Genomic DNA, 25277 nt, shown 5'->3' with positions numbered 1-25277 from the left:
ACAGAGCTTGTCATCAAATGTCTGAGACTTCTAATTTGTGAATTTAGTTAGGAAGAGTTTGATTAGTTTTCCTTTGATTGAAACTGACTTTCTATATGGTGTTACACACAAGATTTAAGTGATATTCTGTTTGGTGTTGTATACACGATCAAAATGATTTTCAATCAAAATGAAGTTTCATCCATCACAAATTTTTGCAGTTGAATTACGTTATCTAAAATTATTAATTTTTAAAAAATCTACTATTTTGGGGTAAATAAAAGATTAAATGGATGGTCTGTAATATATAGATATATTTGAGTCCGTTATAGAGGATACTTGCACTAGTAATAGCTTTGGGGTTCATTGCTCTTTTAGTGGCACAAGAGAGGGGCAGAGGAAAAGAAAAGATGTGAAAGTAGTTTTAAACTTTATTTTTCTTTTCTGGGAATTCAAACTGTTAAATAATAATTGTAGTTGCCCCCAAAAATATTACTGTATTTTAAAGTTAGGTGATTGATATTAATTTGTATTTTACCAGATAGTGTTCTTATGGTTTGTTTGATAAATTCCGTTTAATTTTCTTTTGCAAGAAAGATTCAGCAAAAGTTGTATTTATCAAAAAAAAAAAAAAAAAAAAAGTGGAAGGAATATGTCTATATTCACATAGAGCCATTTCTACTGCAAAATAAATATAAAAGGAAACATATTTTCATCAATTTTGAAATTTAATTAACAACTTGTAATTTTTTTAAAAATTCTTTATATATATATATATATATTTTTCTTCCTTCAAATTTTTGGGGGGTCTTTATGTTTGTTTTTAAGAAGTTTACTCAGAGGAAGTAAAATGAAAGATTGAAGGAGCTTCAACGTATAGTGACGTAAGGAAAAAAAACTCTGTTCAAAACTTTTAAACAAAATTACTATCCATTTGTTGTTGAAATTTTGGATTATGTAATGAGGCAAATAAATAACAGAAGAGCTTCAGTAACTATCAGAACAGTTTGGTGTTGAGTATTCACAGAATCACAGAATTGTCTGGGTTGGAAGAGACCTCAAGATCATCGAGTCCAAACTCTGACCTAACACTAACACTAACACTAACAAGTCGTCCACTAAACCATATCGCTATTTTTTAAAAGTATCTGATTTACAGCATTGACTAAGTGTGACTATTTTTTTTCCTACTTCATTTAAATAAGTATTCCGAGCTGAAATGATGCATAGGATGGGAAAATCAATGTAACAATCTTTGGAAATGCCTTTCAAATTGGTAAAATAAAAGTAAGACAAAATACAAACAAAATGTTATTTTTTTAATCTATATATTACAATTAAAAAAAAAAAGTATTTAAATTTCAAATAATTCTGAGCATGCAAGCCTATTTTAAAACAAGTACCAAAATGCTCTACAGCTACATCTACTTAGAAAAAAAAATAAAATGCTTTAGAATATCAAGTCTCTTACAACACTATCAAATGAGGCTTCACAATCATAGAGGAAAAAGTCTTAGCTAGTATTTTCTTTCCTCTTGCTTTATAGTCATCTCTCAAATTGTACCCTGATTCATGTGCATGGGGCAGCAGATTTAACTTTCGACATGTAATCTTGTTTGGTTATACGAATTTTATTTTTAGGAAATTTTCTTCAAATTCCTATATGTGTGTGTACACAATGTAAATTTCCCAGGGAAATGTTTCAATTATTCTTCCAATCACAGTGCTTATATACCAAGTAGAAAATATTTTTAATCTTGGGGGTAACTGTTCTATGATTTGATACATCAGTGAGCATGCTTACATTGTGTCTTTTAAAAACGTTTCATTTGATGTGTATCTGTATTTAGCTTGTCCTAAGGTTTTATTTTGCTTATAGTGCCCTCACCTGTAACTTGGGGCCAACTGCAGAACTTTAGCATTTAAAGTAACAATTTTGCCTGAATCTTAACCTGAGAAATAAAGCTAGATGTATTATTTTGACAGCTGGAAACAGCTAATGTGTTCCAGCTGACTTTCATTAGTTTGAAAGATTATACCTGACATATTAATGTGGTTTTAGTATACCCTAAACACAGTTTACTTTTATGTCAAATCTCAGTTGTGCACTTCTGCTTTGTAATGGAGCCTGCAAACACTAATGAAGCAATTCATTGGCACTTTAGTTATAGGTATGATCCTTAATTTTACTATTTATCAAAATGTGGGGCACAACAGATCAAAACAGAAAACAATTTGTGTGGGAGACACAAAACCAGTTTAATTGCTCTTTTGGTTAACGCTGTGTTTCTTTATTTCTCCTTTCTTCAGTTTACTTCTGTCATTTTTGGGTAAAATCTCTGTTAGAAGCTCATAAGAACAGAAGTTCATAAGCATATCTTTCAGTAACAGACTTCATAGATTTTTTTTTCATAAACACAAACGAAACTGAAAAAGGTTATGCATTTAGTCTGGATTTTTTTTTTTTAATTTAATTTAATTTTATTTTTTTAAGAAGACTCAAAACCGTCTCCCAAATAGGGACAAATACCATATAGGTTACTTTAATTTACACCATTACAAACATTTTAGTACACAGATGCAGGGCAACAGCTGGTAGAGTACAGGTATTTTTCTAATGACAGAGCAAATGAGTGGGATGCAATAGATTCTTTTTGACAGGGAAGTTTATATCTGGCAGGATTTAATCACTGGCAGTATTAGATCTCTGAGATTCCCTTTTGTTGGGAACCTTTCTCTCTCCCATGGTCTTCCAGACTATGGATCCTTTGATCTTGTGTTGCCAGTCAGGCTGCAGAAGCTAGTGGAGACATAGCTGTGGAAACTTTAAAAAAAATGGAAACTTTTAGATTCTATAAGTTCTGAGTTCTGTGCAATTTTCAGGACTTAGGCAGCTTTCCTTATGTGTATTTTCCTGGCGGGAGTTTATGGATGCTTCTGACAAATTCTTTTTTACAGGGCAGAAGGGCAGAATCCTACATATTGTAAATCGAAGCTTGTTCACTTGTATGCCAGTGTATTCTCTTTCCCTCTCCCATTTCCCTACAAGCACACATTTCCATTTATTTCATTCATACTAGCCTTAGTATTTCTCTTACAAATTTCTGCCCTGTTAACAGCAGATAGTTTAAGTTTTCCTTGTTCCTAATTAGAATCAAGTAGGCTTTATTAAAGACAAGTATCTGGTCTTCATGATGTTACATTTTATGAGTGTAGATGAGAGACAGAGAATGTATATGTTGAATTTTGCATGAATTACTGCATTGCTTCTTGTCGCTTTATACATATGTGTATGTGTATGTGTGTGCGCATTTACACATGGTTACTGTTCTCCTGTAATGCCTCAGAGTCTTAGGCCAGGATACCACTGTGCTGAGGCTGTTCCAGACAGCCTTTCTGGATTTGAAGCCAAAATTAATGGGATTTTTTTGGACCACCGCCAATCTAAATTTAGTTTTCACCATATGTATTCCATGGTCATAAAAATAATTTAATTTTTACATTGTTTTTTATTTTGGCTTCTGTTTTTAGTTTTATTTGCTTCTCAGTTTTCAAGCATTAGCACTATGGTACAATAGATGGACAACAAAGACTAAGGAGGTATTTCTTGAAAGAAATATGTTTTCAATAAATAGTTATCTCATTATACATTTTTACTAAACTTAGGTTTTCAAAAAATATTTTTTATCTTCCTTTTGAGCCAATTTATGTAGGGAACTGTTTCATTCAATAGTATTACAGCTGTCATCCTCAAAACTTGTTCCACTATATATGTTCTAACATTCTTTTTTCTCATTTCAAAATATGAGGTTATTTTAGAAAATATATTTAAGCTGAATATATGTCTATCTATGTATATTTTAATCATAATAAGCTTTGGGAATTTGTATGGGTACAACAGATGGAAAAGGGCACAGGAATTTTTGCTGTCTTGTAATGTTCCTGACATTATAACCTTGGGCAAGGAGTTTGGTTCCACCTTCCAAAAATGAAGATTAACATCCTTTGCAAATATTTGAGATGGGTAGGTTGAAATCCTAGAAGCACGGACTCAGGAGTTAAAAGCCTGCTTGATTTTGACAGCTTTGGCCTAGGCTGATAGCTTGAATGTTAGGGTGATAAATACAAGAGCATCTGCTAGTGGAGCAAGCTTCTTGTTTATGTGGTATTTTGTTTTTGTGGAGTGGAAGGTTTTCTTTGGAATTTTCCTTTAGAAACTACAGACCAGAGCAAGCTGTGCATGATTTATGTCCAACAAATTATTTTTAAAGGGAAACTCAACTGCAAGCCTTTAGTTTAAGAACAAGATGTTCTTATAGCTGAACGGGGAAAAATATCGTATTTCTTTCATTTCAAATATAAAACAACAGTTCGTTCTGTGTGGATGTGTAAGCCTGCCATTATAACTACAGCTTTAAAGATACAAGAGATATGGACCTGCCAGTTCTGATGGTATTTGAGCCATAGCAACATCTTATTTTTCTTTTCTGATTATGGGAGTTGTTAAAACTATCAAAATGATAACATCTTTTAGAATATTCTTTTAAGTGCATAACTCCTCCCATGACTAGTCACAGACAAATACTGACTTTATTTTAGAATGTGTAAAATTCTGACTCTGGAAACACCCTAGAAACTTCACATTTTTCTTTTTTCTTTTTTTTCTTTTTTTTTTTTTTTTGGTTTAAACAAAACAAAACACTTTTCTCACATTAATTATTAAAAATGAATTTGGTTTTAAGTTTCAAACTTACCAAGTTACTTCGAATTTAATCCTTAACTAAAACATTTCTTCATGGCTGAAGCAAATCAGTTCATACATATTTATTTCATCCCCAACGTGTAATAAAACATATCCTATATGTTTAAACCCATATCTACTATGATATAAAATCTTGATGAAACTGTTGAATGAAACTCTATGAGGTTACTTTCACTTCATGGTATTGAAAATGAGAATGAGCTCAAAGACAGGTATTGTCACACAGTCACTATTGTGTGTGAAGCTATCAATGTAATGCAAATTATCTTAATTCAGAAGAATGAATAGATCAGAGGTGTTTTTCTGAATCTCTAGTGGAATAAGAGAGTAGTTCTCGAGCTATTTTTTGTTTGCTTGTAATTCTTGTGAGGAAATATCCCTTAAATGGAAAATGCATTTGCTTCTAACACTGCCAAAATCATATGCAAGGAGAGCCCTTCTTGTCGTACCTCTGCTCATTCCCATGTAAAGCAGACTTCAACTGAAATTAGAAAGTTCAAACACTTAAGCTTTACTTCAGCCTGAGCAGTCATTTCTTTAACCATTAATTAATTCAGACTATTAAAAACAAAACAAAACAAAACAAACTATTAAATATGGAAAAAAAAAAAAGAAAAAAAAAAAAGATGCCTTTATAAGTAAAGGTCATAGCAAATTAGGAAGTTAGGAATAATAGAATTAGCAACCTTCTTCTTGAGGCTGAGACTTCAAAAACAGTTATGGTAACTTAACAAACCTCCTCTCTGAGTTATTCTATATAATCCTTGTCCTTCACTGGGAAACTGTTTTCTTCATGCTTCCTATTTTTGAGTAACAATTAGGTCTCTTCTGCCTTTCTCGGGTATTTCCCCCTACATTTCCTTTTTCTTCACTTTTTATCGAAAGTATTTATACACATCCAGCTTTTTACTTAATAGTAGACTGGAGTTCAGGGTCTGAGTTTAAACACACATCTGGTTCTGGAGGAAGGTGGCACAGATCTCATTGTTGAGGAAAGCAATGTCCTGCATTCAATATGTAATAAAAGTATTTCAGCATAGACAGTTTAAGGCTATAAATTTCTGATGGTTTTCATTAAACTTATTACACAATGTGTTCTGACCATCACAACAGAAAAGACACAAACTATGTGTAATAAAGTATTTCACTATGCTTTTTCATATTTCTTGTTTTATGAATAAATACGTGAGCAGAAATAAAAAGCAACTCTCTCCACACCATCCCAACAGATATGAACATTTTAAAATGCATCTGAAATAAATTTGGAGTACTGCATTTGGCAGCTATTTTGGGTCTTATCTATAAAAATCATTAAAATTTTGCCACTGATTTCCATGAGAAGTCACTTCATCAGTGCTATCACTATAATAAAAAAAAGTGCTTGTTATGAAGTGGGCTAGCATGAAAGAGGTTTTCAAATTCATAATGAATATAAATGTGCAATTTCTATGTTGCTTCACAATGTAATCAATTGAATCTGTATGTTTGAAATAATTGGGAAAACAAGTCAGTGAACAACTCAAAACAGAATTCATGTGCAAACATTCTTTCTAGTTGATAAATAAGGTTTTCTTCTATAGGTTGTTTAAATGGATTAACTGAAACAGTCATTCATACCTACTTATCCATTAACATCTTCTTTAAAAACCACAGTGGAAAGATGATTTGATTTGATTATTGCTTCTATTCACAAGACTAATTAACTCTTCAGTACATGTAGTTTTCTTCTATTACTTTTTTTGGGGATGTGAAGGGAATTTCATTTTAATCAGAACTACAGGTTACCAGCCCATGGTGTTCTCCATGGTTTTAATTCACTGTTCATAGTCTTTTCCCCTTTCAGAGACTGGGATAAGTCTTCATAGGTACTTACTAAACAGGACAGCCAGCCCACAGTACCACAGGTCTTCATAGGGCTTGACTCATGGTGATAGTTCCTGTGTGAAGTATTAATGAACTCTAGTACAGAGGTCATACTACTACAAACCTCTTATATCAGAACCTGTAACTGAGACTTGAGTCAGGCTAGTCTGCATCTTCTCAGTAGTGTAAGAACATGTACTGGAAGAATCAAGACCATTTGCTTTAATGTATATTTTTTGGCTTCAAATTCTGAAGAGAGCATATTAACAGATCCAGAAATGTATGCAATGTTGAACAATAGAGCAATAGACCATTTGTGAACTTGTTACAATAGTCTCTGAAAATTCCTTGAGTCTATAGCATCTTCTTTCTCTCATATCAGAAGTCTTGGAATCATCCTATGTTCATGGCATGTTTATGAAATAGATTCACTCTTTCCATGTTATGCTCTCTCTTTTTAAGAGTCCTTGTAACTTTTGTTATAGGAGGTTTCCAAAAAAAAAAAAAAGTCATGTAAAAGTCATGTAAATTAATTCTATAAAATATTAGCATCATCTTTGTGATAGAATATTACCATCATAGAATTCTAGTAGCATTAACTACCTCTGTGCTAACAGATCCTAAACTGATGTACAAACTTCAGTTAATGCATGGCAATAATCTCTTACCAAGCACTAGATGTTTTAATGAATTATGTCAAGCTTTTGAAAGGCATTTTTATGAGAGGACTATTGTTCTTTGTGGCCTCACATTCCTCTTCTGTCTCCTGCATCATGGTGGCTACAGGGCAAGTAGGATCAGTATCATGAACTAGCAGATACAAAGTGCTAAAACTAACATTTTTTACTAACAGATCAGTGAGCTGCTCTGATCCCCCCATTCACTGGAAGAGGGAAGCAGAGATCAACAGAGGGAACTGGAGGCTAATGGTTAGATCAATGTAAAATGAAACTGCAGCTGTTAGAACCTGTCTAAACAGAAAAAGAGCAAATGCAAAAAGAAATACGCTTTCTTTTCAAAATAAATATATAAAAAATAATAAAAAAGTGGATTCACATATTCAGTGACCAGCAAGTTGTATTTCTATACCTCTTAATATTTTTTAAACAGGAAATGGATTACTCTTCCTGGCTTTTCATTGGCCATGCTTAACTGACCTCTCCAGACTTGAAAGTTGACAAAAGGATACATAGGAGGAAAGAAACTGTCTGCACATATTGAATATCTTTGTGGGAGCATTCAATCACTAATCCTTAACATTTCTTATGTGCATTGTACTGACATCTACATGGCAATTTATTTTACTTCTGCCACACCATTGTATACAAGAAGTGGGGAATGGCTAAATGTTTCTGAATTGCTTGTCAACCTTTTAATTTGTAACTGATGTTTTTGTTAATGGCTATGCAACCTACTGTGAACTTTTCTCATTAAAATGCCTTGTAACACAGGCAGCTGACAGTATTACTTGAATTTACATCTTGTATTTAAATTCTATGTCAGGAAAAAAGACTTTCTTGTTTCCTTCTGACTGTAATACAAGCCTTTTGTATACTAGCATAGTTTTCTGCATCCTGTTAAAAAAAAAAAGAATAAGGGGGAGGGGGGATTTTAGAAATATAATCTTTCAGCAATAACAGGAGAATAATGCTGAAAGTCAGTTTCTTCTCTGGCCAAAAATCTTGTTAATATTTATTCCATGATATGCAGAATAATGGCTGGTATTCCTAACATTTTATAGGCAGCATGAAGTGTTGAGACTTTCAGAAATGACCACTGCATTTGTTACCATGATTTTTGCATAACTACTTTAAGATGATCTTTAAAGCAGTACCAACCCCAGATCTAAAACATAGGCATGTTCTAGTGTTGTCACCCATGAACACTGCACCTTTCAGATCTTTTTTGTTTTTTTCTTTTTTCTCTCGCTTAAAGTTTCTATTTGTTTCTTCGCTAAAGTGAAAATACCTGTGTTTTTCACAGGTGACTTTGAAATGTGAAAAATTGCTGTTATTAGGCTACTGCAGTAGTTTCCTGGTCATTCAAAATCATGTGTTTTGTGAATGAAATGTTTCATCTGTAGTTCCTTGTCCTTACTAACAAAAAAGGAATTTTACTTCTACTCTGCAGTTGTGCTATAAAGTACTCTAGAAATGTTTGTATTTGTCAGGCTGGTATTTACAACCAAAACCCTCTCCAGAGGGTTTTGAATTCTCTTCATTACTTTAAATATTAGAGCTTAGTTAATTTCTCCTGCATTCACGTGCAGCTGGTGCTGTAGAAAAAGATGTTTATTTTTTATACAGTCTCTGTATTTATACACTTACTTGTTTGAGACTATAGAAATCATAAGACATACAAACTATAAGTCCTTTGCAGACAGGAGGACTTTGGGAGTTACTGTTTGCAAACTAGGCAATGAGAGAGAGGACACTGTTCTTCCTGTTCAAGATGTAGTCCTATTAATGGGAGATGTAGTCCAGTTAATGGGAGAGGGGAGGTATGGGCATGACAGTAGCCCCATAAGAAAAAATTCCATATGAAAGAAGGGTTTTCTGGCTTTTGAGTTCCTGCCTGGGGAAGTTCTTCACCCCACTTAGTGACTGTTTAGTGTAAAATCCATTACAAGATTGGTGAATATAGCAGGATTTAGAATGTGGAAGGGAAAGGTAAGAACTGTGGATAGAGGAAAAGTAATAGCAAAAACTTGGAGGCAGAAATTATGTAATGTACCTTCTGTCTCACTACCTTTTGTCACTGCTAACTACTGGAAGCATGTCTATTAGATACAGCAAAGATTAATGGCTCAGGAGATTAGTAAAATATTATCTAATCAAACAAGTGCAAAATAATCCTCAAAAAAATTGTATGTTCTTAACTCTCAGGGTAATACACGTGTGTGTGTGTGTGTGTGTGTGTATTTAGTCATTATCTCAATCCCCAAGAGTTTATTGTCCTGTCATGAATCTAACATCTCAAATCTTCTACTGAGAAGTGCCTTCTGAAAGATTTGAAAGTAGTAGTTTGCACAAAGGTTTATTTAGACAAAATACATGTAGCTAATAAATTTTGAGTGCTCTCTTTACTTGTCATTTGAAGGACTTTCTAGCAAGCATGCCTGTGGAATGTTATGAAATTTATGACCATCTAAACACTAAGACAGTGCTAAAAAAGTGCTAAAAAAAGCCACTATATTCCCTCTCCTCTTTAACCACAATCCAAAAAGGACATCATGCTGATTGCGGTTTGTCACAGTGTGGGCACTCAGAGGCAAAGTCCTTTCACCCTGCCTTGTGATTCCTCTGATTCTGGGCAGAACTTCTACAAGACCTTCTGTATTACCTGTCTTGTACTCAGAGGAACAGAAAGAGATCCAGAAAAGTAAAGAAGGAATAGTTAACATATATAGATAGACAGGATGAAGGTAAGCTAATGACAGGTTTCACAAAATGAATTTATAAAATCTTGATCTCTATTATGAAGAGGACACAACCACTGAACCTGAACTGGATGAATAAAGGGAGGGTATGGCTGCATACCGTCATGTACATAGCTGGGTGCAAAAATATGTCTCTTATACTGCAGCTGTTGCATGCTTCCCTTGGGTCTCACCTAATTCTTAGGATAATTCTTATGATCTTTTTTATGGTCAGTAGAGGGTTGTAAGGATTTTCCAAAGGTTCAGTGTTTGTCTTGTTTGTACAGGTTGGTTCACAACAGAGAGAGTCAAAATTCTGTACTTCCAGTGACTAAATTTATGTGAGCCTAATCTATCTCTTTGTGTATTTTGTCTTTATAAATATAAATACTTATTAATGGCAAAACTGAGCCTTTAAACATCACTTATTGCTTGTATTTATTATATATACATTCCTGTATTCAGATTCACACTGTGCTTTTTTTTAGCAGTTTGACTAGCAGAAGACTTCTTAAGGACACATGGGAAAATTCTCTCTTTCTCTCTTTCTCTCATCTTTCTCATCTTTCTTTTTCATTTTTTTCCTTTTCTTTCTTTCCTTTCTTTTCCTTCTTTTCATGGCATTGCTAGTCAGTCAAGAAAAGTGATTGTCCCACTCTACTCTGCGCTGATACAGCCTCACCTCAAGTACTGTGTGCAGTTCTGGGCACCACAGTACAAAAAGTATGTAAAACTGTTGGAGAGTGTCCAGAGAAGGGCTACAAAGATGGTGAAGGGCCTAGAGGGGAAGATGTATGAGGAGCAGCTGAGGTCCCTTGATCTGTTCCGCCTGGAAAAGAGTCTGAGAGAAGACCTCATTGTGGTCTACAGCTTCCTCATGAGAGGGAGTGGAGGAGAAGACACTGATCTATTCGCTTTAGTCACCAGTGATAGGACCCACAGGAATGGTGTCAAGCTGAGGCAGGGAAGGTTTAGGCTGGACATCAGGAAAAGGGTCTTCACTGAGAGTGGTTGCACACTGAAACAGGCTTCCCAGTGATGAAGTCATGGCACCAAGCTGGTTGGAGTTTAAGAAGTGTTTGGACTGTGCACTTAGTCACATGGTCTGAATTTTTGGGTATACCTGTGTGGTGCCAGGAGTTGGACTCGATGATCCTTGTGGGTCCCTTCCAACTTGGGATATTCTATGATTCGATGTTTCTTTCTTCTCTTTTCTTTCATTTCTTTCTCTCTTTCAAAGTTTGTGTAATGTTAACGTTGATTAGACCTTGAGTAGTTGGATCAGTTGTACACAGTACAAAAAGAATGATCTTTGATCTTGTTATAAAGAAACTGCGGTACATAATAATGTGTTTTGGGTGAGTTGAAGCATTATTGTTGCACTTTGTGCCATCAGATATTTAGAATATGTATAGCGGGGGCTAGCAAGATAACATTTCACACATCCTAATGGTCAAATTCTGAATGAGATGGCATTACCCTCTTTTAAATATATATATATATATATACATATATATGTCATAAACTGGCAAATATTTTCAATTGCAAATTAATCACTTATGGCAGGATTACAAGTGAGATGGGTTGTTTTGACTCTTTATGTTCTAGGCTGGGAAAGAATGCATCCTGATTACACTCATAAAATTTTAATAACTTTTTAATGTATTTTTATTATTATTATTATTATTTTGTTCTTTTATTTGACATGCCATGTGGGGAGAGGGTAAGCAAGGAAATTACCTATAATTGACAATAATAATGAGCATTTCAGAGAATAAACTGTATTTTGTCTGTTAAAGTCTACCTACTGTTCTTCAGATTTCTGGTTGTTTTTATTTTTTTGTTTTCTTGTTTTTCCTATACTAGGAATACTAATTACCGATCTACTAAAGATCATTATCTACTAAAGATCGGTAATTAGTATTAGTATTAGAACCTTTATTAGTATATAAAAGTTCCTCTAAGGAACCTGCTTTGGCAGGGGGGTTGGACCCGATGATCTTTCGAGGTCCTTTTCCAACCCCTACAATTCTGTGATTCTGTGATTAAAATAGCATATAGACATTGGTGAGATTACAGCCTTCTTTATACTAAAGTGAGAACAACTCTGTACTCATCAGAACTTTCTGTATTCTCCAATACCGGCAACAGCACTTATTTCATCCCACTGTTATGTATTATGGGAGGAAGCTATTGCTGGTATAGATGATGTAATCAGAAATTCTGAACACATGGGGATCATTGGTGGACTGGAAGATTTATCTTGGCCTAGCTGACACAGAAATTCAGTCCCCACACTTGATACCTGGAATACAGAGAAGACCCTCCTCCAAAGAGCTCAGAAGGCAATCATCATGTTGTATCACTGTGGTTGGACTTCAGTGGCATACAAATGATAGTCCCACCACAAAACAGAGCATAAGATTTCATTATAATGGATCCAAACCAAATTAATTAATAATTCAAAAACTGAATCTTGATAATGTGCAGGAACTGGATTTCTGGTAGCAAGGCAAAGTATATGATGTCAAAGGGATGGCGCAGAGTAACAGGGGAGTCAAAGTTACTGTCCACCAAGCAGAGAAAAGAGATACAGAAAGATGTCTTAGGAAAAATAAGTTTGTTGACATTAATTTCCATTTGCAAGCTGAGTATCCACAAGAAGGTCTCAGAAAAAGAGGGGTGATATTTTGTCTGCACTTCTGTGTTCATCTGGAACTGAGCAACCCAGACCAGGGCAGCTTTATCTTGCCTTTATATTCAAATGATATTAACATGTACTTTTCCAAGAGATATCAAAATGTGCTGTTGGTTAGAAGGAATGAACTTGTGTCGTCTTTCTGTCTTAATAAAATATGTTTCATAGCAGAACTGCATTTTTTTTTTTTTGAATTAATATTTAACTTAATTCAGTGAACGTAATTAGCAGTAGTCACATACAAAAACAAACAAACAAAAAACAATTAATTACATAGTATTTTAACACAAACATTTACCTCAACTAGGACATATTTTAAATTGAAATATTCATTTAGATTCAGAGTTTGTGTGTGTGTGAAGAGGGTTGATGTTTGTCTTCCTTCTCAAAAAATGTCCTGCAACCCAGGAGTGCTTTACAACAAAAAGCAGCTCAGATTTTCATCTATGATTCTCAATCCCCTTCCTCTCTCCTACCCCAGGAAAACACAACAAAACAAGTACAGGCAGACTTGGTTACGTGGTATGTCAGGTTAGTGATGTAAGTGCAGTGAGAAGGGAGAGAAAATCTTGTCTAGAGATGTGTTCAGGCATCACTGAATAACCAGGAAAATGATCACAGCTACGATGGAAAATTACTTAAGTTTCTGCAGATGTACATGTAACTGAATGTGTCAAAGTCAGTAATTCTTGATAACTTTTAATGTTTCAATGTCTACATACTAAAACTGCTTTACATAATCTTTTAATTAGCATTCTTGTTGGTTTTTGTGAGAAAATTTAAGTGGCCTAAAGATTTCTGGTGAGTGTAAGCATTTTAAACAAGAAAAAAAGAAAATCCAGGATATTTCAGCTGATGCTACAATACAGAGATCCCAGTTCAAACAATGGTTTATTAAGTACTGAAAATTAATAACTTTTTTTAATACCTTTGAAAATTTCCTTTTTTTTGAAAGCTTATCTGAAGCTTTCTTATTAGTTTAAACTCCCAGAACATCTTAAATGTTTCAGTCTATTTTAAGAATTAGAGGTGCATTTCAGAAAAACAGAATTAGACTTCTGAATCTAAATCTAATTACTCACTTTAGAAACAGAAAAACAAACAAACAAAACAGTAGGTCTTTCACACAGCAACTCAAAATCCATGTTGGCCAAATGACTTCACATAAAGAGTGTTGAATAACACTGTGAAGGTCCCTGATAACACAAATTGTGTGATAGTTAATGATGGGGATTGTTATAAAAGGGATTTGCCCATCAAGTCCAGTGATTCTAGTCCTAATATTTGTTTGCAGCACATGAAAAAGGCACAAACAGAGCAAGGCTTTTCCTAGAACAGTCTCTATGTCTTTCATTGAAATGTTACCATTCCTTAAAGATACTATTCCTCCAACTCTGCTATGTGGGTTATGATCTGGATTTCCATTATACTAATATCAGATTTGCTGATTGGTGACAATTTAGCTTCACCTAAAAAATAGATAATTATGATTTTGCTGTCATGTTTTGCACACGTGCTATATTTCTATGGTGGTTGGAGGGAGGAAAGTGTGTGTGTGGGGGGGGGAAGCCCAGTTTATTTTCAGTCTACAAAAGAAATTTTATCTTTTCCATTTTTTTTTAATAGTTTAATTATTTTATTGAATACTTTGAATGAAGAAAGCAAACCTCCTTCATTTCTGACTAGATTTGAAATTTGCTTGGATCACTAAATTTGTCAGTAGTTTATATGAAGAATATTTTTATTTATTTTATTGTCCAGTCTATTAAATGTTTGTGTGTTCTCAATTTGAATATGCAAACAACATACCTGTAATTTCTTTATCCTTGTAGTAAAAAAAAAATAAAAAATCTGAGTTAGCTTTTTAAAGATATGTTAAATTTTTTAAGGTAGGTATGGGCCAAATCTTGAAATAATGAAGTTGATGGGCAAGGTGCTGATATTTTCAAAGGAAATTATATACAAGATTGATCTTAACTTCCACTATATACTGGGAGACAAATGAATTCGTTTGTTGTTGCTGTTGTTTTTAATTAGGATATTTAAAATAATATAAATTGATTTCTATGAAAGTTGACCTACCTGTATAAAAGGCTTTTAACAGTCAGTTTAAAAAATATGGGTTATTATTATTAATTATTATTATTATTATATAGTGCTTATAAGCATTATTATTTTGTGAAACATAAATTTTAAAAAAAATCATTTAAAATTTCTTTATATGAGTAATAATTACAGCAAGGTGCTACCCTATTCCACATTTGTAAAACTGCAGCAATAAGTATCTCTTTTCACAATAAGTGATGTGTAGGTTGTTTATATTTGAGTCTTTTAAGGTCCAGAAAGTATTACTTTGTCTCTGGAGAGAGAATATTAGTCAAGCAGCTATGGTTCACAGCAATTTGGCTGCCAGTATGTTCCATTTCTAATGAGTTCTGTTCTTCCTTATCAGTGTAGCATAGCCAGAACCACTCAGTTATTATTTACAGAGCACAGCTTTGAATTGCATCAAAGAGAGCTTCCACTCATCAAGCTGTTTCCTGGTATTAATTTAGATCTTCCTCCTTACATCTGTAGCTAAAGCAAGTTTCCGTAGTGCATAAACTAGGGCTGGAATTAAATCAAAAAGCTCTGAGACTTCGTCAAAATTCTTATATATATATTTATTTATTATTTCTTAAACACAAAAGCTACATTTGCTTATCTGAACACTGAAGAGCAAAACAAGATACGCTTGGAGACTTTTGGTAACAAATGAGACTCAAAGATATGTGTATGAGGAACCCTGTATACCAGTAACAAGTTCAGTTTCAAGATGAATGGATTGGGAAAATGGAGCTTTGGGGCAGCACAGTGTTCTGCCTACCTGTGCTCAAGGGTGAGCATGTTTTAGAGCTGATGGGACTAGACTGCAGTTTCAGCAGGTCTCTCAGTCTAGGCCTATATATAGTAGGTCGGTTCTGCTTTGATTGTATTCATCCACTGACTGATGACGTCTAAGTCACTTCTGTCTAGTTAATAAGAGGCTATGAACAAGAGTCATTGACCCAGACAATGCTCAACATTCTTAAGTATTGAATTGCTGCCAGCTGTAAGGTAGACTTCACACCAACATTTCAGACCTCCTCAGTTTTCTGGGAGCTGATTTCAAAATAGTCTTAGATTGATGTGAGACTATCCTACTGCTGAAAATATGCATGCTCCTCTCTTTGCTTCATACCAATTTACAAATCAAGTGCAACAGTTAAAAGGGTTATTATTTTTTTTATTATATATGTATAAAAAAATTTGGATCTGCAACTGACTTCACGTGACAAAAAGCATAGATCTAGGAGACTTACTCGGTGCCTTCTGTATACATACTGTCAGCAGATTATTAGGTCCTATTTGAAAATTTTCAGCTGCATTAGCCAGACAATGGACATTATGCTATTAAGATACCACATATTGTGGTGGTTTTACCGTACTGGGCAGCTAAACCCCACAACCACTCTTTCACTCCCCCTCTTTTTAGATGAGGAGGGGGAGAAGTCAAGCAAAGAACAACTCACGGGTTGAGAAAAGGATAATTTAATTAAAGGGAAATAATAATAATAATTAAATAAAGATTATTATGAACTAAACAATTTAACTAAAAGGAAATAAAAAGGGAAAGGGGAAAAGAGAGGGGGGAAAGGGAAAACAAAAAGGGAGGAAAACAAAAAAATAAAATAAATGAAGGCTATGTGGAAGTGCATTGGAAAGAAATTACTCTCTACTTCCCACAAATGAGCGATGATTGACCACCTCCTTGAAGCAGAGCCTCAACACACGTAACTGGTGTTCGGGAGGAGGACCGACATTTTCACAACGAGAGCCCACCCCTCCCCTCTTCTTCCTGTTTCCACCTTTTATTGCTGAGTGTGACATCACATGGTATGGAATATCCCTTTGGTTGGTTTAGGTCAGCTGCCCTAGTGATGTTTCTCTTCTCACTTTTTGCCCACCCCCCAGGAGGGTATAGAGAGGCCCAATGCTGTGCCAGTGCTGCTCAGCAGTAGACACAACACTGGCGTGATAACACTGCTGTTCCAGCTACAAGTACAGAGTACAGCACTGTATGGGCTGCTGCAGGGAAAGTTAACATTCCAGCCAGACCCAGTACACATATATTTACATGAGAAGTGCATTTACATTATACTAGACTGGTAGGAATTTTAGGGGGAGCTTAATGAGGTATTTGAACATGGGGATTAAAAATGTGATTTGCTGTAAATGTTGTAACTCTAGGAAGATAATATTTATTATCTGTGATTAATCTTGTGCATTGCTTTTCTTAAATGCTTAGATTTTCTTTCTGTCTCTACAATGAATAGAAACTCTCTTCCAAACAGCTAGGTTGATTCCTAGCTAATTCTTCTGCAACATTCTGGGTTGGTTTTACAGTTATCTGTTTTCTGTCCTTATCCAATATCTACACTTCAGCTTAAGTTTAAAGTACCTGTAAAAGTGTCAGTGAGTTGTACTTTGCAGATTTTGAACAATTATATTCAAAATATAAAAAAGGATTGGTACAGGCTTCTGAAGTAAATGTACTGTTTAGGTTTTTTTTTTTTTTAGCCTGCTGATTAAATTAAATGAAAAAATTGTATAAAAGCAATGTGAAACATTAAAGCATTTAGAAGGATTTACAGCTTCATTGTGAGAACCATGGTTTTGTGAAAGAGAGGAAAGAAGGAATTTTATTTTTCAGTATCAGAATATCTTCTAGGACCTAAAATGATTATGATGGGGGAAAAAAAATCCCATGTAAGTAAGTCAGGATTTTTTTTTTAATTACTTTAAAATAATATATATATATATATATATATATATATACACACATATTATATATATATATGTATATATACACATATATATTATATGTATGTATTATATATATGTATATATATGTAAAGAAATGAACAATCTATCTACTGCCACAAAAATATTGAAAAATATACCTATCATACAATATTTATCCAGTTTTTGCCTGTTGTAAATAACTCTAGGTTCTTACAGCAAGGAAAGCAATAAAAGAAAAAATTATCAGTATGTGTTGCAAGTTATTCTCCAGCCAATATATCTGTAGATAACTAGAGTAACAGTGTCCACTGCTGGCAAATCAGATAATTGCACTGCACATTAGAGTAGTGATACCCTGTTGAACAGTTTTGATGAGTTAACAATCTTGATTGTGAAATACTTCATAATTCAGGTTTATTGGACTTTTTCAGGTCATTATAGGAGTACTAGGTCACTATGTTAGCAGTATTCATGCCATTGCTGCCAATAATAAATGCTATGGCATTTGAACTAATAGTCAGGAATGCCAGCATAGTAATATAAACAGGCATTGTAATATTTTTTTTCAAGACTTGAAAATAGGTGTATTTTTTATATTTATGAGTAGTATTCATGATATGCTAACTGTTGTGTCTTCAAAATTGAGGACGAGATAGCTTAAGAGCTCTATTTTGATATGACAATTTATAGGAGTAACAAAGCAAAAGTAGATTGATTATCGTTGAAAGGATGAGAAAAGTCTTGTACCTAAAACTTATTTTAATCAATTTTCTTCTAGTATTTTTGTGGAAGATAATATTTTTCTGCTTTTTTTGCTGAAAAGCATGTCAGTGCAAAGAAAAAATTTCTATTAATGAAAATAGTGCAAAATGAAAGAAACATTAAGAATCACAAACAATAGTATCTTCCTATGCTAGTATAAATTACATTATCATATATATGTATCATACATATCCTATAGATACTTCTGAATATATAAAATAATTAAAATATATATATTTATATCTGTCATTAATTTACTCCAGGAGAAATAGAAGACAATACACTAAACTTTTTGTTTAGAAACAAGGAAGCAGCTGTGGCTTTTATAGAAAACATTACTTGTGTCTGAACCCCAAAGGAAGGGATGTTCTTATCCCTTGGAACATAACTGTTCCAAGAAAAGTGAGACACCCTTATATAAGGATTTAAAATACGTATTAGGGAAGACTTTCGAAAATACCTGTCAGTAAGCTTGATATATGTATACATATATATTGCTTGGATGGCATTTAGAGTTTCCTAATAATTTAAAGCAGAAGATATAATCTCAGTGTATAATTAGGGGTTTAAATATTGCATAAAGAACAGACAGGTTATGCACTTTAAATGTCACTCAGACAAGGCATCTGAATAAAAATATCCCCATACTAACCATCCCAAATTCTTATAAAAATCTTTTCATATACAAGTGTCAAATATTCTTTGTAAGGTTTTACATATTCATATGTAAGATTTTACATATTCATATATTTTGTAATTGTGTGTTTTCTGTATACACTGATGTTATTTATTTCATGAACAAAAAGACTAAAGGACTTGACTCCTCTATGAAGATATCAGCTGGAATATAATCATCTAATTAACTGGTAAATATCATGATATAATAAATTTCAAATTATATGAAAGGAGCAATTGCATATGTGTATGCTGGTAAATATTTCCCAAGTTACGGTTATAAAGGGAGCTAAGATATTTTCTTCTTTGCAGTTGGAAAATTTCATATTGATGACTACTTTTCTGTATATATATATATTTATATTTTTTTTTCCAAGAACTCGTGTAGCAAAAATCAATGTGTGTCAAGAATTACATTTGTAGTGATTCCATTCTTTCATTCAAGATACTGTGAATAAGTTCATTGCAATCATTTTTTCTTTTTTTTTTTTTTTTTTTTTCTTTTCTTTTACTGTTTTAAGAGTAGAAAGCCCTCTTAGAAACATTAAGTCAAACAGGTGTAATAGCTTACATATTGGCATGTTCTGTCAACTGTATTGACTTCAGAGGAAGTTCACTGCAGGCTTGAGACTGTATTTCACAGGAATGGTGTTTCTTTTGTTTCTGTAGAATAAATTTTAGCAGACTCACATTGCAGTGACTTTCAGTTACTTCTGAAATATCTGTTGCTTATTTCAGAATTAATGCAAAATAGAAAACAGTCCTGTTGTGGCTACATAAGCAAATACAACAGATGTTGATTTAAGCTGTGCATACTACAAATTAATAAGGTAGCTCATCACTGTTTTTAGGTCTCTAATACTTAAACTGCTCTATGCATCTGTGTGCACTAGAGATGTGTGCTAGCTTTTTTTTTTTCTTTAACAGAAGTTGTTATGGCTTGTGTCACTGAAGCCTTTTCTAAAGGACTCTGGTAGCAGAGTTTTTTGTTGTTGTTTTTATTATTTATCTTCAGTGTGAACAAAATAAAAGACAATGCAATTCTGTTATTAGTACTTAAGAATCCCTCTTCAAGGGGACTATTTAGTATGGAAAGTTAAAATCATAGATATAGATATCATGGAAGAAAATGCAGTGTATTTCACTTTAATTACTTTCATAGATTTGTCCCTTAAAGTGGTCTTGTTTTGTGTGTGTGTGTGTGTGTGTGTGTGTGTGTGCGTTTAGGTTGTTGTTGTTGCTTCTTCATTGTTTTTGTTAACTGTTGCTTAAAAGAGATTTGTTGGGGATAGGTTTTAGACCTAGGTGAGTTATCCTGGACAGCTTCATATGATCTTCTTGCTGTTCAGATTTTCCTGAAACAAGAATCCAGGTGGTATCTTTTGTTCACCTAATCTCAGAAGAAGCGATATCAAAAGTAGAGAATAAATAAGCTGAAAACTGGGGATATTCGTGAAAGATATCTGAGAAGTATTAAAAATTAGGAGTTATAATCATGTGTCTTGGCAATAGTGTGAGAATCTCTATTCACGTTTATTTTCACTGTAGAAAAATGAAGAGTTAGCTAACAGAAATGAAAATGAAAATTCAAGCAATTAAAACAGGTATATTCCTTGAGTTGTCACTATTCATAAGACTCATTACTACAATATAATCAACGCTATTAAGAGGAAGGAAAGCAAAGTCAAAAAAAAAAAGCAAGGCTAAGCAATTTCAAAATGTGTAATTTCTAAAAAACTACCCAATAATAATGTTTAGTGTTGCCCTATTTGTCATCTACCAGACAATTTTATCCAGTTCCTTAAATGAAACTGAATCCTTACCATCATATATGTACTTCTTCCTTTGAGTTGCAGACATATCCCAGGTCACGTTTGGAAGAAATCAGTTGATGTAGAAGATTTACTGCATTAGCTAAGCAATTGGCAGTGAGCTGATATAATGGCTCTGACTTCCTTATATGTTATGCATATTAATATTTAGTTTTCGATAGTTCTCTGCATAACCAGTAACCTAATATAGGACTTTCTTACATGGCAGATTTTTTTTAATATACATTAATTACTCATTAGAAGATTGTCTAATTATTTGGATACATAAAGTTAAGTCTAAAGTCTGTGGAGAAGATGGATAAAACATGTGCAGTCCTCTAAACTACATATTGGAAACTTCCTTTCATCTTATTTAAAGGGATTCTCTTTTTTTCAATATGAGTATTTTTTTCAACATGTATATATATATATACTATATAGGACTTCATATGCAATCAGTACAGTTTAGCAGGTATAGGTTTGGATCCTTGAGTGCATCTTGAGATGAAAGCTGAGTGCCTTTAATACAGAACAGCGTAAAAGCAGAGCTATCCAAATTCTGAAGTATATTAGAATGTTTAATAAACTTAATTCTTAATACTTTTCAAAGTCTAATCAACCAGCATAAAGTGTTTGGGGCATTAAGGATTTTAAATTGAAGCACTTCACAGTGGATTGTCTTTGGATAGGTTGACAATAATGCATGAACACATAAAACTGAACTAATTTAAACTGTTTAAACCTCATTGCATAACAATATTCATCTTATTATAAGCATAGAAAGCACTTCAGCTTTCTAGATAAAACAAACAAACAAACACAAACATTTATTATCTATCATTTTATATGTTCACACTGGTATGTTCTCAACAAATATGACCTTTTATGTCAATGAATATTTTTCTATGTTGTTAATGTTTAAAAACTAAACACACCGCTGCCTATAGAGTAAACCCTCGGATATATTTCTTCTTATTCAAGTCATTCAGTTATATCTCTTGTTCTAGCTTTGCCATCCAAGAAAAATAAATAAAGAATTAGAAGTTACTGTTTCTTTCCAACACCCACTCTCCCCTCTGTATAAACACATTGCATACCTCAGGCAGATACAAGTTTGTAGTTACATGAATAATCCTTTCCATAGAACTGTATCAATTTTCCTTGCCATTTCATTATGCAGAATTTGATAAGTATGATAGGTATTTGATTTGATATGTAAAATGAATTTAGACACTTGAATTACATTCCACCAAAATTATCAGCAACCTTTAATAATTTTGATCAGTACTGACAAATGTTCAGAATCAGAAGCCTAGCACTGTGGTAATCAGTCTGCTGTCTCACTGAACATACTGGAATGTTGATTCAATTCATCATTCAGAATTTATAAACAAGCATTTTTCACTGCTGAGACATCTTTTCTTGGAATAACATTAAAATTTCTCAATTGCCCAGATGTGCTCTTACGCATACCTTGCTACTGTTATGACTAGACAGGTACTTTTATTCCCAAAGAAGCCTACCCAGTTTGAAAGAAAGCATAAGGGGTAAGGAATTAATCTTCTTTGCAACTATAGCACAGGCTGTCTTAAAAAAAAATAATAATAATTGCTTTTTCAGGGATACAAAATGATCTTCTACTCTTCAGAGTCCAAAAGAACTTCTAAATTCACAATACTCGACTAATTGCTTCTAGAATATAAAATAAGATGGATTTAGAGCATCATGTTCTAAGTTATTTAACCAGATAAGCAGGCTGCGTTTGTCTACTCTTGTTCAGAAAATGTAATAAAAATTTGTTCTCATGAAACTATATCATCTTTAGCAGCAATCAAATAATCTGGCATTTTACATTTCTAGAAAATCTATGCTTGTTAGGACTTTGGGGTATTTTTCTTAGCGTGAAATTTTACTGATAGTAGTTGTAGTAGTAGTAGTAGTAGTAGTAGTAGTAGTAGTGGAATGGTTTCAGGGTATCTGGGAGGAGGATACATGGTCTGAGTTTGTATAGGTGAAAACATACCTATGGTAATACCTTTTTGTTTATATTGAAATGAATTATGAAAGGAAGAACAGTCTTCATACCCGTACTGGCCAGAAATGAGTCTGTAGCTTGTAACCCTATCCAAAAAAAATGAGAACATATACAAAGTAAAGAAAGAGAGAGAGAGAGAGAAACACAGCTTTTAAATCATAACGATGACAGTTTGACAGTTTTGCAGCCTATAGATCTATGTTAGGATAGGATTTAAAGTATAAAATCTTATTTTTTTTAAATGGAAGCTCCTATAAAAACGTACTATGCACCACTAGTACTTGAATATACACAAATATTAATGGTGTATATTCTCACTTATTAAACTTTGATGCCTGAAAATGACACATTATAATTTACATTTAAAAATAGATAAAATGGGAAAAGTTTTGTCCCCAGAAATATTGCCAAAATAAAATTAAGAAAAAAATATGGTTTCATATCCTAATATGTGGTAAAACAAGTATTTCACATACACTTTATATGGTGAATGCTTTTCTCAAAAATTCATTAAAACAAGTAATTAAAAAAATATCTTTTATTTATATATGTTTATTTTAGTAGAGTCCTGAAATCTATGATAAATTAGTAGTTAGAAATGAACAGATCGAAAAATGAAGAGTATTGAAAATTCCCTCTTTTGCTTTAAATCATTTGTTTGCACATTGAGAATTTTGTTAATCAGAAATAAAACTCTATTTTAATGTAGCAAATGTTATAACTGAGATATTTCCATTTGTCCTAAATACATAATCTTATGCATTTACTAGTCATTAAGACAGCAGATATGTTCCTACTTCTACAATCCATCTGTTAGGAAAAGCTTCACTTTGACTAGAATTGCACACATTTTATCACAGGTTAAGACAGCAGATGGCTCTCTTGAGTTTTCTTTGCAAAACCTCAAACAGTAAACAACTGCTCTGCATTTTTGAGATGCAAGTGGAAAGCTATTGTTTTTGATCTCTGCATTAAGAAACACATCTTCTCTTGTCTGTAGGCATACTGCCCATCTTCATCTACGTTCTTTGGCCATGACCCTGAGCATCATAACATTGATAAATGTTAGGGTATTTTGGCAAAAGTCCAGTATTTGAAGGAAACTATGGAAATAGAATGAGAGAAACATAGAGGGGATAGTATCATGGATAGTACAGGGCAAAAGAACGTGGAACTTACTTTACAGACAGAGTCTCACACATAAAAATTAGGGCTGTTTGTATACCACTCCTAAATTCCTCTGAAAATTCAAGATAACAGTGGGATGGGTTTATTTCACTATACTCCTTCACATTCCTTCCTTTGTTTGGAGCCAGGAGCCAGGTCTGTGGGCTGTGTCCTGTAACCTCCTCCCTTGTAGGCAGGGGACGACGTCCTAGGGCCGCCCGCCGTGGGGCTTTCTGCGGCTGTCCATGGTGCTGAAGGCAGGGGCCGAGCCGGGCCGGTAGGAGCCCCCGGGAGCACCTACACCTGGAGAAAGACCTACAGGAGGCAACGCAACGCTGTGTCTTGCCCGCTTTCTGGGAAATATGGAGAGAAAAAAAGAAAAAAAAAAAAAAAAAAAGCCTAATGCAAAACTAGAACAGTCAAATGTAAATATAAAAAAAAAAATAGCCCTCATTTTAATTACATTTGTTAAGGTAATTGTAGCAGTTGTAAGGAAATTGCTGTTCTGTAAAAACTACCAGACGGAAAATCCAGTGTGAGTGTTTTAGCTGAATCTCTTTAGAGACACTTTTAAATAGAATTAAAATGTATTATCCAGATCCGATTGTGCGTGTTCTGCTCCTAGTTGGTCTAGAATTAATACAAAATCCCTGTATAAAGGAGCTCCTTTCATAAACTTTTGCCCTTTGTATAAAAATAGTCCTTCATAGATTAAAAGATGTAGGAAATAATGGTCAATATAGGAGATGCTGAAGCCTCCACTGAAACAAGAACCTGTTTGTTTACAATACACCTATAGGTTCTATATCGAAAAACAGTGAAATATTCTAGATGTGAATTATTCTGGATGCATATTTACACTTCAGTCTTTTTAGTTGTTTTTGTTTGATTTATTGTTTTTGAAAAAGGCATCTAACTAGAAAGTAGAGCAATCTGACGAGAGTATAAAGGCTATATGTTTTTCATTGTATCTGCCTGTGCAAGCCTTTCCCTGTAGAATAACTCTACATTATTTCTGTATTTAGTTACAACTTCAGGAAGTTTCACTATTAGACTAGCAGAAAGTAAACCTGAAAAACATTGAACCCTTATTTGAAATGGAAGATGACACAATATGAACAAAAAAATAAAGAAAAAAGACGAGTAGTGATATTTTACATAGTAGTTACTACCTGTGTTGTTTGTGAACTCATTGGGGCAGAGACTCAGTATCTAACAAGCTTGACTAGTGACTGCTCAAGGGCTTCAAGATGTAGATAATGAAAAACGCTAAGAAAGAATTT

General features: G+C 33.6%; 1 protein-coding gene across 8 annotated transcripts in view; it reads left to right on the top strand.

The window, feature by feature from the left end:
* FGF14 (fibroblast growth factor 14) overlaps window positions 1–25277 on the top strand; it is a 416126-nt gene that overhangs the window by 242260 nt on the left and 148589 nt on the right. The gene's annotated exons all lie outside the window — the stretch shown is intronic.

Source organism: Anas acuta, chromosome 1 (assembly GCF_963932015.1).
Source record: "Anas acuta chromosome 1, bAnaAcu1.1, whole genome shotgun sequence".
NCBI lineage: Eukaryota > Metazoa > Chordata > Aves > Anseriformes > Anatidae > Anas > Anas acuta.
This window is presented reverse-complemented; position numbering and strand designations above follow the sequence as displayed.